The following is a 15553-nucleotide window of genomic DNA, read 5'->3' as shown; positions in this document are numbered from 1 at the left end:
CATTTTCGGGATCAAAAGTAAACGGTTCCATTTAAAATTTTCAGCTTGACCTCTAAATGACCTTGAAGGTCATGGTCAAGGTCACCGTTGGATTGCTCATTCAAAACCCTGCAACTTTTGTTCTTATCATTTTTTTGTTTGAGCAGTATTTTCTGAGATAGAGGGGGGTTCCAAACTTTTTGAAAACCCTGTATAATAAACTATCTTCTCACGTAGTTTTGTCAATATTTATTAACATTAACTCTACTTATAAAATGCTTAAAATATTCATATGTTTTTTCTTATTTTTCGCCAATTTTGAATGCAAATTTAGATTTTTTCAATTCGCTGTTGCAATTTTTTTTATTTAAGCCTTTGTTTGAAAGTTATAAGCAAAAATGTGGCGAAAAATGGCCCATTTTTCGGAATTTTCGGGTATTTGTTGTTCTACCACATATCTAGGAGATAAATAAAATTAGTGCTTTGAGTGTGCACATGATTTAAATATGCAATTTAATAGAAATATGGAAATGTTTCAGCTGAAAAATATAAATAAAAACATAAATTGTGCTAATTCTTTTATACCAATGATTGATGTCGTAAAACTATATGTTTTTAAGAAAAATAAGTAGTGGTAGTACTGGTAATATAAAATTTTAAGTAGAAACTTGGTTTTCCACTGTACATACATTATAAACTAAACGTAATACTATATCGTATTGTGTCTGCAGTAAAAATGCCGTACCTTTAATGTGTGACAGTATGAATCTTTAATTTCTAGAATTTCTGTTGTTTTTATTGTTTCCCAAACTACATCCTTTCCTCAAATTTCAGTTTTCAATTATATTATCATTGATTAGAAAATAGTTACTAGTTAACGTGATTTTGTTCCTTCATATTGGTGCTACTGGTAAACATCCTAGACCGAAAAAATGTAACTGACCTTTTAAACCAAAAACCTGACTATATTTTGCAAAAGATTTTCGACGCCATGAATCCGAATCCGGTCTGGGTCCATTATGTCATGTTTCAGGCGTACCTAACCTAAAAGTGCGAAATCCACGGCTTTTAGCTGTATTTGAGGTTATGTTACATCACGAGATAATGTTTTTCCACAAAACTCGTTACTATTTTTAATTAAGTTAAGTCTTCAATTAACTTCAATAATTAATATCACGATTTATATTTGGATTTTGATGTAAGGCTCAATCTCGATATTTCAGAGGACGGTCCTGTAAACAAACCGTGATTACAAGTAATTTATATTGAAGATGAATGCACCAGATTTTCTCTAGAAATAACAATACAAAATTACTAGTGACTCATTCTAAATATTACAATACGTACAATCAAAAGCACTTCGGCTTTTTCTCGACATTGATGGTTGTGGTGTCGCGATTATTATCAGAGGCGTGCGTTCAGTGAGTTCTTGTGATTAATGTTAAGAATGAACTAAATATGTTTCAGTCTCCACGCTCCCATCTTTATTTGAGAAAAATATAACCATGAAAATCAAATTGTAGATATGTTTACATAAAACGAAATGTTCCTGAAAATGTAATTTAATCAAAGCTAACAGTATCTTAATATATTCAAATAATTCAATCTCAAACGTAACTCTTACTGGAAGATAGTAATAGATAGTAGTTATACAGGGTGTTTACAAACTTAAAGAGGATTTTTAAACCACTAAAAATCCTTAAATATTTATTACGAATTTAATCACCGCTTTCCAGTTTCAATGGCTTTAATAAATTGTAGTAAAACTGCAGAACTGTGTATAAAATTAATAATAATCAAAATTGTGAAAACTTATTGAGAAACCCTGGAATAATTCGTTACATATATGCAGGTGAATAATTGTGGCCATAATTTTAGGTTATAGTCAATTCTACTTCTAATTTCTTGTAAACGTGCGTCTTTTATTTTTAAATTTCAAGCAAAGAAAGTGAACAAATGTTTAAGTCATTTATTTTTTAGGATTCTTATTTTTAACTGTGTTTTCTTTGTGTGAAATTTGTCTGAAATGTGTGAATAAATATATCAAAGTGGTCTCAATACAGTAAATAAGTGCAAATAAACGTACTAACAATAAATAAATGTGAATAAACATAGTAAAATGACCCTTTAATATAGCAACAATGAATTAATGGATATGGTGGTAACATACGGAGCAGCCAATGAAAATTGTCAATTACCTACATCTTTATATACTGCGATTTGTGTAAATTTTGTAAACAGATCCAGCTGAGCTATTGTGTGGCTCCAAAAATGTTCTCTCGTATTATGGTGGTAAGTATATGCAGAATATCCAAACAAATAAAAGAAAAATATATTTCTGCGAATACAGTCGGCCTCGATAAATACTTATACATTTTTGTTCTTTATTTCTCTCTTTGTTCGTTACTTTATTATTTTAGTTTTTTATTTATTTATTTTATTCTTTTCTTTCTAATATTCTTTTTAGTATCTTAAAAACTATTTTCATTCATGCAGAATTTACCGACAAATAATTTTAAATCGATTTTGCCTTTCCACTTATTAAGTGGTAAACGTTATTTTATTTTATATAGACGAGAATCAATCCGCTGCGCACTCCACTGCCTTGCGGTTCTCCTAATGGAACATTTTTTGACGCACGTGGCCTTAACTCAGGCCTCAAATGTGACTCTTTTATTATCATTAGAGCCCTTTGTATCTGTATTATAGATGATGGTGAATTGACTTATTACGAATCCGAACAAAGATGTCATTGGTGAGGGCGTTATAGTAAGAATGAGAGTAGTAGTCGAAAAATTAGTGACCTCAAGAGGGGGTAATTTTGATTTGGGAGTAATTTATTTAGCTGGAAGAAGTCCTACGTTAAATAAAAAGTTATTGATCTTGAATTATGTCAATTTTGACCAACGAATCCTAAAACCTGCCACAAAATATCAATTTGTACCATTTTTTTACTGTATTTCATGTATGTATCATTTTCATCAGTATTGATATATTTAAAATAGGAATGATATCAAATAAATTAGATAGGGGAGAGTGGAAGAATACATAGGTACTGTTTTCTAAGAATTATGATAAATTAAATTGTAAATGTGTCTGGTAAGATATAAAATAAAACTGATATTTATTTAGTTTTGAATACATTTTATCACGGAAGATAAAGGTTTATTGACATTAAATTAATATTAGAAATATACTTATTTATTTTGATAAAGCAACTTATTTTTCTCCGGCATTTTTGTCATTCCCCGTCGAAAAAAATTCTTCATAAAAACCTGTATGTGAAAGTGAAAGGAACTAAGTTTACCATGAAATCGTCACAGAGTTAAATATCGTCGGCTTATTATTGGTTTGTTTCATCTCATACATTTACTTTAGGGAATATATTTTTCATAATTACTCTTTTTATTATTTTGTTAAATGACTAAATTAAAATAATTAACATTACTATTTGGAAAAAAATAGGGATCCAATATAGTCAAGCGACATCTCAAGATGCATTTTTTTGGTGGTCCTTAAAAATATTCAAACTTCAGTTATAAAAGGAGATCGACATTTTTACAAAATTTGTAGGTAGTTTAACTATAAGTAACTCTTTTTTTTTTCAGAAACTTGAAAACAGTATTATGGCCGTTAGCCCTAATATTCTGTGCATCGAGTTTGATTTAAATATCATAATCAATTTTAAAATTTTGAAAGTCGAAAGAGTGTCTCTACAAAATACACGGTTTGCAGACTCATGATTATAAAAATCTTTTTCGTTGCTGATGGTGTAGAATCATCACTAAAGTTTTACAGAGCATTTCATTAATACCCTTTGTATTTAAATAATAAGAATAATAAATTCAAAAAATGTTTTAATTTTAATAATTTAATTACTATCTATTCGCTGTTGTAAAATAAACAATTAATTAAATAAGACTCTTTCTACTTATTGAAAACTTTTTCTATTATTGTTACAGAGATATGCACCAAATCTTAGACTGTTACGATCCAATGTTCTATAACAATATGTAAAGATATACAGGGTGTCCCATTTAAAATATCATAATTTTGCATCAAGTTCCTTTAAAGCAATGTGTCTACAGCTTTTGAATTTACTACACGGAAAGAATACCTTGAAAAATTTTTTAATTTTATAATGTTATAATTATTGTAATAAAATATAAAAAGTATTATGTATAATTTCACAAAAAAATATATTACTTTTAATGCCGTGTATTTAATAACAGTGTCTTTGAGTTCTACATTTTATAACTACCTCTATGTTTGTCGTAGAATATTTGCTAAAACATATTTTACTATAATATTGTGTTTTTATTTAAAAATTTTTATAGAAATTTTTCCAAAAATACCGAGATGACATAACCTTGACATGAGCAATAAGAGTTCTTTGTTTGCTTTTAAATTAGTTAGTTTCAGTTCTGTCACATTTGCAGATAATTTAAATGTAATTCCTGGTTGTGAATAATTGCACTAAACAGGTTACAATAAATGAATTTGGTTCAAAAACTGGAAGATATAAATACTGTGTCAAAATTTCTTATTAATTCGCTCTGGTTAGCTGCGAAATGTTGGTATTATGTATGTAACATGTAAAAACAAAATAAGTTATCTTAACAGCGCATTCTAAATTCGTTTCATTCATTAGGTTACTTTCTTCCTATAATTATGGCGTTGTTTTTGCAGCTTTACTTAATATAATTTTAATGTTTTAACAATTTAGTAATTTGAGGTATTTTGTTTGAGTACCCCAAGACAATTTCTAGAAAATTATACAGGCTGTTAACGAACTTATGTCAAATATTTTTGCCACATGTCCTTTATGTCAAAATGAGGTAAATACACGGATTTGTGTTGAGTAAAATGTAATTTTAAAATCTGACTTACCTCAAAATTGCAAGGAGCCAGCGTTTGAGAACTGCTGATTTTCATAGAAGATGTTCGACATACTCACCATTTGCTTGCACACAAGCTTCAGCGCGAAGTATTCAATTCGCTCAAATGCGTTGCAACATTGCCATGTCCTCTCGAATCGTATTACAAACTTCGGCAATACGATGTGGCAGTTGGTCGATGTCACGAACTTCCGTGGAATACACAACACTTTTTACATAGAAGAAGTCTAAAGGGGTGAGGTCCGAGGACCGAGGGGACCATCTAATTAGGCTGCCGCGCCAGCGATTGGGAAAGGTAATGTTTAGAAAGTCACGCACCGTCTAAGGTCCTATTAAAGTGTCATTAACGATAACAGCCCACATGTTCACTGAAAACTGTTGCTGAAAGGCACCGTGACGTATTTCGTGTGGATTTTCGATAGTACATTGGTGAGTATTGTGGACGTTACGTACACCATTTCAAGTAAAACATCTGTAGCAAGTATTTGCGCTGTACATCGAGGATTTCTTCCATGTTCCTGAAGCAACCATTCGCAAAAACATCGACGTAGTGGAAAGTTCTCAGGAGTAAGCGCTTGAACACGTTAAATATGAAATGGGTACAACTGAGCTTCTCGTAATGTCCGCCACACAACAGTATGCGAAATATTTACTTGCTGTGCGGTATTTCTGGTGCTACGATGCGGATCTTCTTCGACGAGATCTAAAATCATCTCCTCGATATTTAAAATTCTTAGTGCTCGCCCTGGGCCACCGTCGGAACCTCGACGTAGTTGTACTTTACCGGTGTCCAAAACTCTTTGCGCTACAGCAACAAATGTTCGCGGTGCGGGAACAGGTCGTTCAGAATATCTTCCACGGTACACTTGACAAGCTCTGTGGACATTTTCGTTTGCTTCGCCATTAATTATGAGCATATCATAACCTTCGCGATTGCTAAATAAATGCGCCATTTTCGAAAGAAAACCTGGAAATACGGCTATTAAATGTACTCTCGAAAAACAGCACAGCAATCACTACAACAATGTATTACAAACTGACTTTCGGATACAGTACGGCTTCATAAGAAATCTACGAATTCGTAAAAAGTGTTACAGAATTTTTTGTAAGTAATCACCGGGATAAAATACATATATTTCAGCAGTTCTAAAACAGTTTTAAACAGATTTTTAATTAGCTTTTTTCTCTATGATCATGTCGTTGGTCGTATTTTCTATAGAAACTATAGTAGATAGAACTATAGTTGTGTAAATTATTAATATATTTTTTCCATGAACTTTTTTCTTAGGGAAATAGTAACTGAGATAATCCAACAATCAAAATGACTTACATTTTACCTCTCCTACATTACATTGTAATAGTTGTCCACGTTTTGCTAGACATATACTTAATACACAAGTAATGACAGTTCCTTAGAATGTAAAGTTTCAAAACATTACTTACGGCGAGGTGCCGAATGAGCCGAGGCTTACAAAACGCCGTTATCGCTATTTGGATGCACGTTACACTTGCTAACAGCGTCTTCAAGAAGGTCTAATAAGCATCTCGCCTACTTGCCGAGGCCCTCGGGACTATATTGTTATTGGGAGAATCAAGATTACGTGTACGAGAGGATTTACAGGTACTATACAACATAATTATCCTTAACTTAGGTATCTCCTAGAGGTTTTCATGGCATCCCGTCAATTCTTCTTAACAGGATATAAACCGGACCTCCTTGAGCACGAGAGGATGGATTAGGGTGTATCCTTGAGTCCTTGTAAAGAAAATAGGTAGAGTGTGTTAGGCAGGACAATATATGTTGGTTCTAATCTTAAAAGGAGACCACTGGAAAAAGTAAATCGTATAAAGTGGAACTAAGTTAGTTAATTTATCGCAGCTTAACTTCGGGTTGGATTTTATTCAAGCTGATATACCTGTTAAATATTTGCAACATTATTTCATAAACTTAATACAGGTAGACTGTGTATTAAAGTCTTTATTTTGCTGATGACCAAGTAGTGATTGCGCAGGATGAAGAGGACCTGAGCTATATGGTTAGAAAGCTACAATAAGAGTATGAAAAAGCTGAACTGAAAATGAACTTAAATAAATGCGAGTACTTGATTATAGAAAGAGACGAATGTAATAACCTTTGGATAAAAGAATGATAAAAGGAGTAGAAAAATCTAAATACTTAGGAGTGCTCTTCAACAAACAAGGGACGTGTAAGGACGAAATCCAAGAAAGAATAAATAAAAGCAGAAAAACTATTGAAGTACTCAATTCAGTTTTATGGAAAAAATACTTAAGGAAAGAAACTACAATGCGTATTTTCAAAAACTATTATCCAGTGTTATGATATATTGTGTGGAAATATGGGATCTAAGCAAAATCAATAAAAGAAAATTATTGGCAAGAGAGAAGAAGCTGCAGACGATCCAGACAGAAAGAGTGTGAAATAAAATCATTGGAAGGGAAGTTGAAAAGAAACAATTGACATGTTTCGGACATATAAAGAGAATGCATGAAGGAAGATGGTCAAGATAAATATTCGAATGGATACCATTAGAGAGAATAAAGAAGCGAAGACCGAGAAGAAGCTGGAGAAAGAACGTTAATGTAGCGATTGAATGAAGACATTGGAAACTAGATTGTTTATGAGATTGTTCTTTTAGCGTACCTAGATATTTGTTTCAATTCGGTTTTTCTATTTTGTAGTAGCAATTCTATTTTGTAAACATTTTTATAAAGGCCTTTTCTGTATACATTTTCCCGTAGAATTTAATAACAGTAAGCTCTGAAATATTGGAAAAATTTAGCTTGAAGTCCTATTTTCAAGGCTGCTATTAATCTGAAGTTATTTGTACGTCGATCGAACGAGGTTCTGAGAAAAAAATTGATTTATTAAAAATGTGGTTTTCGACTGGTTTTGAGTAATTACAGAATGCATACACTGTAAAAAAATCGGCGTGATTGTGAAAGCATTGAGTACATTTTTCACTCAATATTGCATTGCATTTTGATCATTTTACTCATTTGTGATTATATTTAAACTGAGTACTTTCACTCAAATATAGGTACTCCTTAAATAAATTCTTCACGTAAACTCGTATTTGATGCACTTGTACCTAAATCAGAGTAAATGTCCGCATTACTGAATGATCTCACCCTTTTTCATATCCAGATGCATTGTCTTTGTCTGTTCCCATTGTCCTATTAGGTTATCTCGTGATCGTGGCGTGGTGGATGGCAGTATGGCGTATATGGTGTGCTTTGGAGTTGGACAAGTATCGGTTTATCTGGTTATTCTATTGAAAATTGTATTTAAATTCAGTGATTTAATTACAATAATTAAAGACAATATATTAAGTCTCGCTTAATACTTGATTAAATAAACAGATAGTTAAAATGTTATCTATAATTACGTATTTGTAACGTACAATATAGGTTATGACAATCTATTCGTCCGATCAGTTCATTAATTCCTTTAATCGAGACCTAAAATATGGTCTCTAAAACACATATGTGTCGAAACCACTGTGGTAGCTTAGTAGTTCATGACTTTAATACAAGATATTTAAATTAAAATTTAAAGAGAATATAAACCAAGTCTGAGTAAAAAATTACTCAATCATAGTCAAATTTAAATCAAAGTCAACTCTAAATTGGTTTTATATACTCAGAATAGAGTCACTCAATTGATAGTTAACAGTAATTCGGATTTGAGTAAAACTCATTCATTTCTGATGCACTAGTTTCACTCAGTTGTACTCATATTAATAGAGTGAAAATTTCACTCAATCGGGTGTGGACAGAAATTGATACATTATTGAGTAAAATTGAGTGAAATTTGAGTGAAATTATTTTACAGTGAAAAGTGAAGTAACCGAATAAGTATTTGTTGTTTATACACTCTAATTTTTTGTGTAAATACAATTTGTGACATCGTTTGAAAGTAAATTTTCCACAGATTTAAAAAATAGATGTAGTCAAATAATATACTTTTAGCAACTTCATTTTCTTTTTGTATAAAATAAAATTTTAAATTATAACATGTACAAAACACTGTCGAAAATCTAACGACAGAGAAGGTATATTTAGAATGTATCTTTACATCTTTTCTAAACTATCTCTGGAATAATCGTAGCCACTGATCTCCATAATATTGAGAACCAAAAACTAACAATATTGAAGTATTAAGGATATGATATGAAAACAAAAGATTTTGAACACTTAATAATAATTGAACTATGTATTTAAGTCTTAGTGAATTTACTTGTCTCTTTTAAAGTATAACAGAGCACGATGAAAGCGCTAGCGGATACCACAGGCATTTTAAATAATAATAATTTTCAATAATTGTAATTTATAACTATAACTTGCTGATATATGACCAAGAAACTTACTTGTATCGAAATTCAATGCAATACATATAATTTAATTTCGAATTTAATTGTGATTTTTTGTTAAATATTATCTTTACTATTTAATGCAATAATAATTTTTGCACGAATAAAACATTTTTATAAAAATTATTTTTAACAAAAGAAATGGTGCCTTTAAAACAAAATACAAAAAAGTACATTTATTTGAAAGCTTATTTATTTATTTATTTGTTTATGCAATGCGATAAGTCATAAGCGAAGGAAATCGCGATGACCAAGTATCCAAAAAAAAAGACGTCTGTTCCTGGGTTACAATGATAATAGTTTCTTCACAACTCATTTTTCAGTAATTCAAAATTTGAGAAATAAAATTTGTTTTAAAACTAAGTTTGATTATTTACAGTGAAACAGTGATATTTTTTTATTGAAAACGTATTGCAGAATCGTCGATTACGGCGCCATCTATCATGAATCTAAAAAATGTTTTAGACAGATCCTACATACTTTTAGCCGTTGAATCCGAATCGGCAATAAAAAATAAAAATTCATATTTAAGATTTCAAAGTTACCCCCTGACAAACCCACAAGAAGGGGGAAGAGGGACTAATTTTAACACTAATATATTATCTGTGTGGAGTGATTAAATTTTGATCATGAAATTTTTTTCATAGGGTGCTTATTCCACAAGATATTTGAAAGTTTCAGGTTAAAAATACACCTGGTACAACACACTAATCCTCTTTGTAATAGTTTTCCTGTCGCTTGTTTCTTGTCCCTAAAGTCAATAATTTGTTGTGTGTTTGAGTTTCGGATAACTTTCTTTGGTTCCATTACCATACGCATACCTGTCCCAAGTTTAAGTCGTCGAACTCGCGGTGGAATCACTAGGGCACATAAATAACTAACGGCTGTATATTGATTAATGGGGTTCCCTCTTTGGCAGTACACTGAGGAAAGTGTTAAATTGAAAAGGATCAAAGCAGTAATATAAAGGGTGTAAGAAGTTTGGCTGCCATTACTTCAGCATGAGATAGAGTAATCATAAATGAATAAAAAAGTTGGATATTACAGGGGCGTAAGGTTAACAGTTTTCAAGATACAGCGTGTATTAATATTGGTGAGTTTCATCACAACGTAACAACAGCGCTTAACCTAACGCTACACAACTGGTGCATACCACGTGTGCACGCGGCAGACTTGTCCTACGGAAAAAATGTAAACAACTATTATTGTGAAACATTTAGTAAATTTCAAGGCAATTGTTTTCCTGTTTTTAAATAAATAAAATAAAATGTATCGATTTTGAAGTACGAAGATAGTGTTGTGCTTAAATTTTAGCTCGAATTTTAGTAATTATGAGTCTCTTAAAACAGGACCTTAACTGTTAATTAAATTATGAATATGAAAAATATGTAAAGTACCCAAAGAATCCCCTCGTCCAAATAATCATACGTATTGAAAATAATTTAGGTACTTACCAAAAAGCAAAATTCAGTAATTTTTAAACACACAAGTACAAAACAAACTACAACATATGCTCAAAATGTCCTTCACCATTTTCGATGCACGCACGACACCTTCGAATCCAATTTTCGCGCACTCGCTGCAAAACACCTCAAGAAAAGGAAATAGTGGTACGCAAAAAACACACAGACACAGTCCTATTCCAGATACCAACACTGAATTTGAAGTTCAAAAAAGTGATAAACATTGTATTTTATGGTATTCTCCGCAAGCAGTTCTGTCAATATTCCTTAATTAATCTAACTTTTGTACATCAAGATGGAGGTTTTGATAATTTTTTTTATCGGAAATGGTTGAGTTTAGAGATGTCGTATAAGGTTTTTTTATTTTAATGTATTCTATCGTCTGTTAAAATTAAAGCAGTCAAACTTCTAACACTCTGTAGTAACTATTCGGTCTTACCGAATTATTAAGTATTTGTGTAACAGAAATCAGGAATATTGAAAGTTGGAGGTTGATATTAACTAAAAACGATCAAAAACAATTAAATTTAAGTAAAATATAAAAAGAACGTTGAAGAAAATACTTCTCAAATAATAAACTATTAACTTGGTGTTATTCGCAAAGCTCGTTTTTGTTTCACATTCGATATTCTTACCTAATTTATTTAAACATAAAATGTCCTCAATTTCGTATTACATCGGGAACTATTTCAAACTTTTATTGAAATATTTTATGGTAATTGAAAACATATTGTGATTGTAATGGATTTTGCACTTCTCTAGAATGTTTAATCAACTGCAAAATGGCCTAAAACTTTCTTATTTTCACTGTTCATTATTATTATCTATTAAAAGAAAAAAAATCATTAAAAAATTCATTTGATACCATGAAATAAGTAATAAAATAGATATGACCACTGACAGCTTCATTTGTCTTAAGCTATTCAATTATATTTTCATTAGTACTAACAAAATTCGTATCTTAAAATGAATAACTTAAATTTTACCCTACTGGCTATGTCTTTCAGTTGAGATAATTAAGGGAACAATTTATAAAGTATGCACAACAGAAGTTCCAAACTTGGGTTAACTCTGAATGGACAGCTAATGCAATTAACTACAGAGGAACATCTAGACAGTCAGCCTTGCTAATTATTTTTAGGTTTACATTGCACTGTAACATATTCTGAGGTAGAATAGACAAAACAGTAGGTAATTGTGCTGACGTCGTTAAGTAAAATTTAAAAAGGATGTTTACTATAACGTATATACAGTGTGTCCCACTCAAGATTAAACGTTCTATATCTTATTTATGAGTCACTTTAGAAAAAATATTGTTAAAAAGTTGTTTCTATATTTATTGTTCATCCCTGTAAAATATTTTCAACTACATATTTGTGTTAAGTATAAGTCTGATCGTTAACCAATTTTAGTTTTTTTTAAATGGAACACCCTGTATATTATGCCATTTTCAGAGCCTCGTTAAATTTCAGACTTACTTTGTATACCATACCTTCGGTCAAGGACGTTTCGTTTTCGAGTTATCAATTTTTTTTTGAAAATATTCCCGATTGCATCATTATCTTTAACATAAAATATCTTCTAAGCTATTGATAATACCATTTACGATTTTCCCCATTCGATTCAACGAAAAATTCTCTATCGTTTAGGCAATGGAAACGAAATAATTAATCTTACAACATGCAGATTGTGCGGCACCTTAAATTTCAAAATGTTCAGACTCGTATAACTCATTTTTTTTCAAATGGAACTACTATTTTTCTTCTTATCAATAGACGCAGATTGAAGTTTCTTTTCGATTGATATGACATTGTTGGTACTTATCTCTATAAATTCTTGAGAAATTTATTTGAATTTCTCCTAAAATCGGGAAATAAGCCTTCTTTAAAAAACAAAGTAGGCACTAAAAGCTAAGTTTTGAATGTCATTTAGTTTACTCAACTGTCATTACTACATATTAGCGAAACATTGTTTGAAATAAGTTTGACTGAAAATTTATATAGACTAAGAAATTCTCAACAGGTCAAATGGACATGGACAGTCAAAGAGAACAAAGGAAACACTGGACTTCAAGGCCAGGCCAAAACCATTCGAAGGAACTTATGGAGGATCCTTTGAAGCAAAAAACAAATGACTTGCTGAGCTTGCATAAAATTCGGTTCAGGAAAGTGACGGCACACTGTCACTTTAGGAAACATCTACTCGAGCTAAAGCTTGTAGACAGTCCGGATGCCGAGGATGTGACTTCTCTGCATATCTTGGGCTAGTGCCCAGGATTTACACGTAGTAGAATGACGCACCTGGGAAGACCCTATATGGAACCCAAGGAGCTGAGAGAAGTGTAGACAAGGAAGCTTTCGGAGGACAAAAATACCTGCTGAATAGACTAAGTAGTGGGACGCACAATAGGCCTGATAAGGCCGCGGTGCTATGGGTCTTGATAAGAACCAACCACTAGAAAAAGAAGGAGGAAGGAGGAAATGGACAACACATGGAATATGTGATAATAAACAAGATATTGTGAAATACACAAAATTTCAGAACGAATTAGAGAGCTAAACATCAATACAGATCAAGGGAAAATAAAAATAAAAATAATGATCCAACATTCGAGTTATATTAAATATTAAATTAAAAAAAAATTAAATTAAATTAAATCAAACCAAAGATAATACACTAGATGGATAATGGGAGATTAGAAATCAATCAGTAAATGATAAGTTATAAGCTATAAAAGGTAAAATTTTATAGAGAAAACTAACAGAATTTAAATGATCCGGACAAATGTCAAAATTAATAAACTTTTGTAAATTTAAAATATGAAAATTAAGAAATTTAATGCCAAAATAGCATGAAAGGATAGTTAATTTAATTAGTTAAGAATCACCTGAGCACATAAAATAACAAGATCCTAAATGGGTTCAAGTAAATTTTAAAAAGTACATAATACAGGGTAGGAAAGTACCGATGGTCTATCTGAAGTTACGTGAGAGCGATAAAGTAAGCCATAGAAATCCATGCGATAGAGAAGGATGGCTATAATGAAGGCCTCTCATAGTCTCCGCCCGTTTCGCCCTTCCACAAATAAGATCCACTTCTTATTTGTGGAAGGGCGAAATGGGCGTTGACTATTAGACGCCTTCATTATAGCCATTCTTGTCTATCACATGGATTTCTATGGCTTACTTTATCGCTCTCACGTAACTTCTGATAGACCATCGGTACTTTCCTACACTGTATGTCGATAACGATAAAGTAACGAAGGATAAAAATTTTAATATAACTTTGTGCCAGATAATAAAAAGTAATAAAATGTTAAGTTAACTATATCTTAAATGAAATTCCATAGGTATAATAAGATTCACAATATTGTAAACTATTGAATTTTCATAAAACCAATGTAAAACGATCCTCAATGGAGAGATTTCTAGAAATTATAATTAGTGTGTGGAACATTCCGAATAATTGTGTATGAGGTGAAAGACTGATGTCCAGAGACTACAATTACTTCATATCATTCCATATAAAAACATTTTTCTTAGATGAACTTTCAAAGTGAAAACGGTTTCGTAGTACCTACAAGTAAACAGACTGTAAATTACAGAATTTAAGCAAATGGACAGTATAAATATAATAAAAGTAAAGGGTATAGGACAATGTTTAAACCCAAATACTTAGATTTTAGTTAGAAAAAGTTTTTTTTGAGAGATTTGTATAAATATTTTAAAAATTGTATTAGGTTAGGAAATACTCGTACCATATAATGTTGCATATCAAAGTATTCGTTATAAGCCAAGGAATCCAAAAATGATAATCATTTTTCCAAAAAGGCAAGCATAAGTCCAAAATTTCCAGACAAAGTTTTCACAAATTCAAAGAAACGTCCATTGCCTAGCAACGATGATCATTTGTCTAGGATATTATAAAAACAGGAACGGGACCAAACAAAGGGGAATAGTAATTTGGCAGTCGTCGTAGTAACATGTAACATATCAAGCCTAAAAAACAAATTAACAAAGTAAAATCAAAGTTTCATCTGAAAAATAACGTACCCCGAATATAAGTAGATAACCTAGTACGAAGAATTGACATTTCTCAGTGATTGTGAAGCAACCTGGAAATATCTATTAAAACCAAAAGTTCCCAAAAGGGTAAAGTCAATTGTACAAATTCTCATTGTGTCAAAATTTTGTAAAATAATTAAAAATAAACTACAGTGTTAAAATCAAGTGAAGTGTACTGAAGAACACCAGTGCCAGAAATTAGTACCAGAAAGAAAGAAAGAGAAATCCAAAGTGGACCTGTTATGTATCCAGAGACCATCGAATTTGAAACTAGAAATACCAACGCATGGAAATGAAAACTCAAGATAAGTAATTAAGCTAAGGTAGCAACCTGCAATACACATCTGATCTATCATAGGTTGCATGTCATATGGCCATAATAAAATTCAAATTATTTAACGAAATTGTTATTTAAATAGAGAAATAATTTTATTCCAAAATAAAAGAAAACAAAAGTGCACAATTTAAATTTAGATTCAATTTTCAAATTAAAAAGTATCGATCGATAAAAATATTTAACAAAATTAGAATAAAAGATAGTTTATAGTAATAAAAAGTTAATTTTGTCAATTATAACTAGGAGTTATGTTTAATATATCTAATTTGTTACGAGTTGAATTTTAATCTTTTATTATCTAGATCTATAATCAATTATTATCTAAAGTAAATTTTAAAGTACAAAATAAAAAGGTTATATAAATTTTTGTACAAAGAGTGTTATAACATCCCAGAACCGCGTACCCAGAGAGAAAGAGGAC

The sequence above is a fragment of the Anoplophora glabripennis genome, unplaced genomic scaffold, assembly GCF_000390285.2.
Source record: "Anoplophora glabripennis isolate ALB-LARVAE unplaced genomic scaffold, Agla_2.0 scaffold425, whole genome shotgun sequence".
NCBI classification, from domain to species: domain Eukaryota; kingdom Metazoa; phylum Arthropoda; class Insecta; order Coleoptera; family Cerambycidae; genus Anoplophora; species Anoplophora glabripennis.
Note: the sequence above shows the minus strand (reverse complement) of the source record.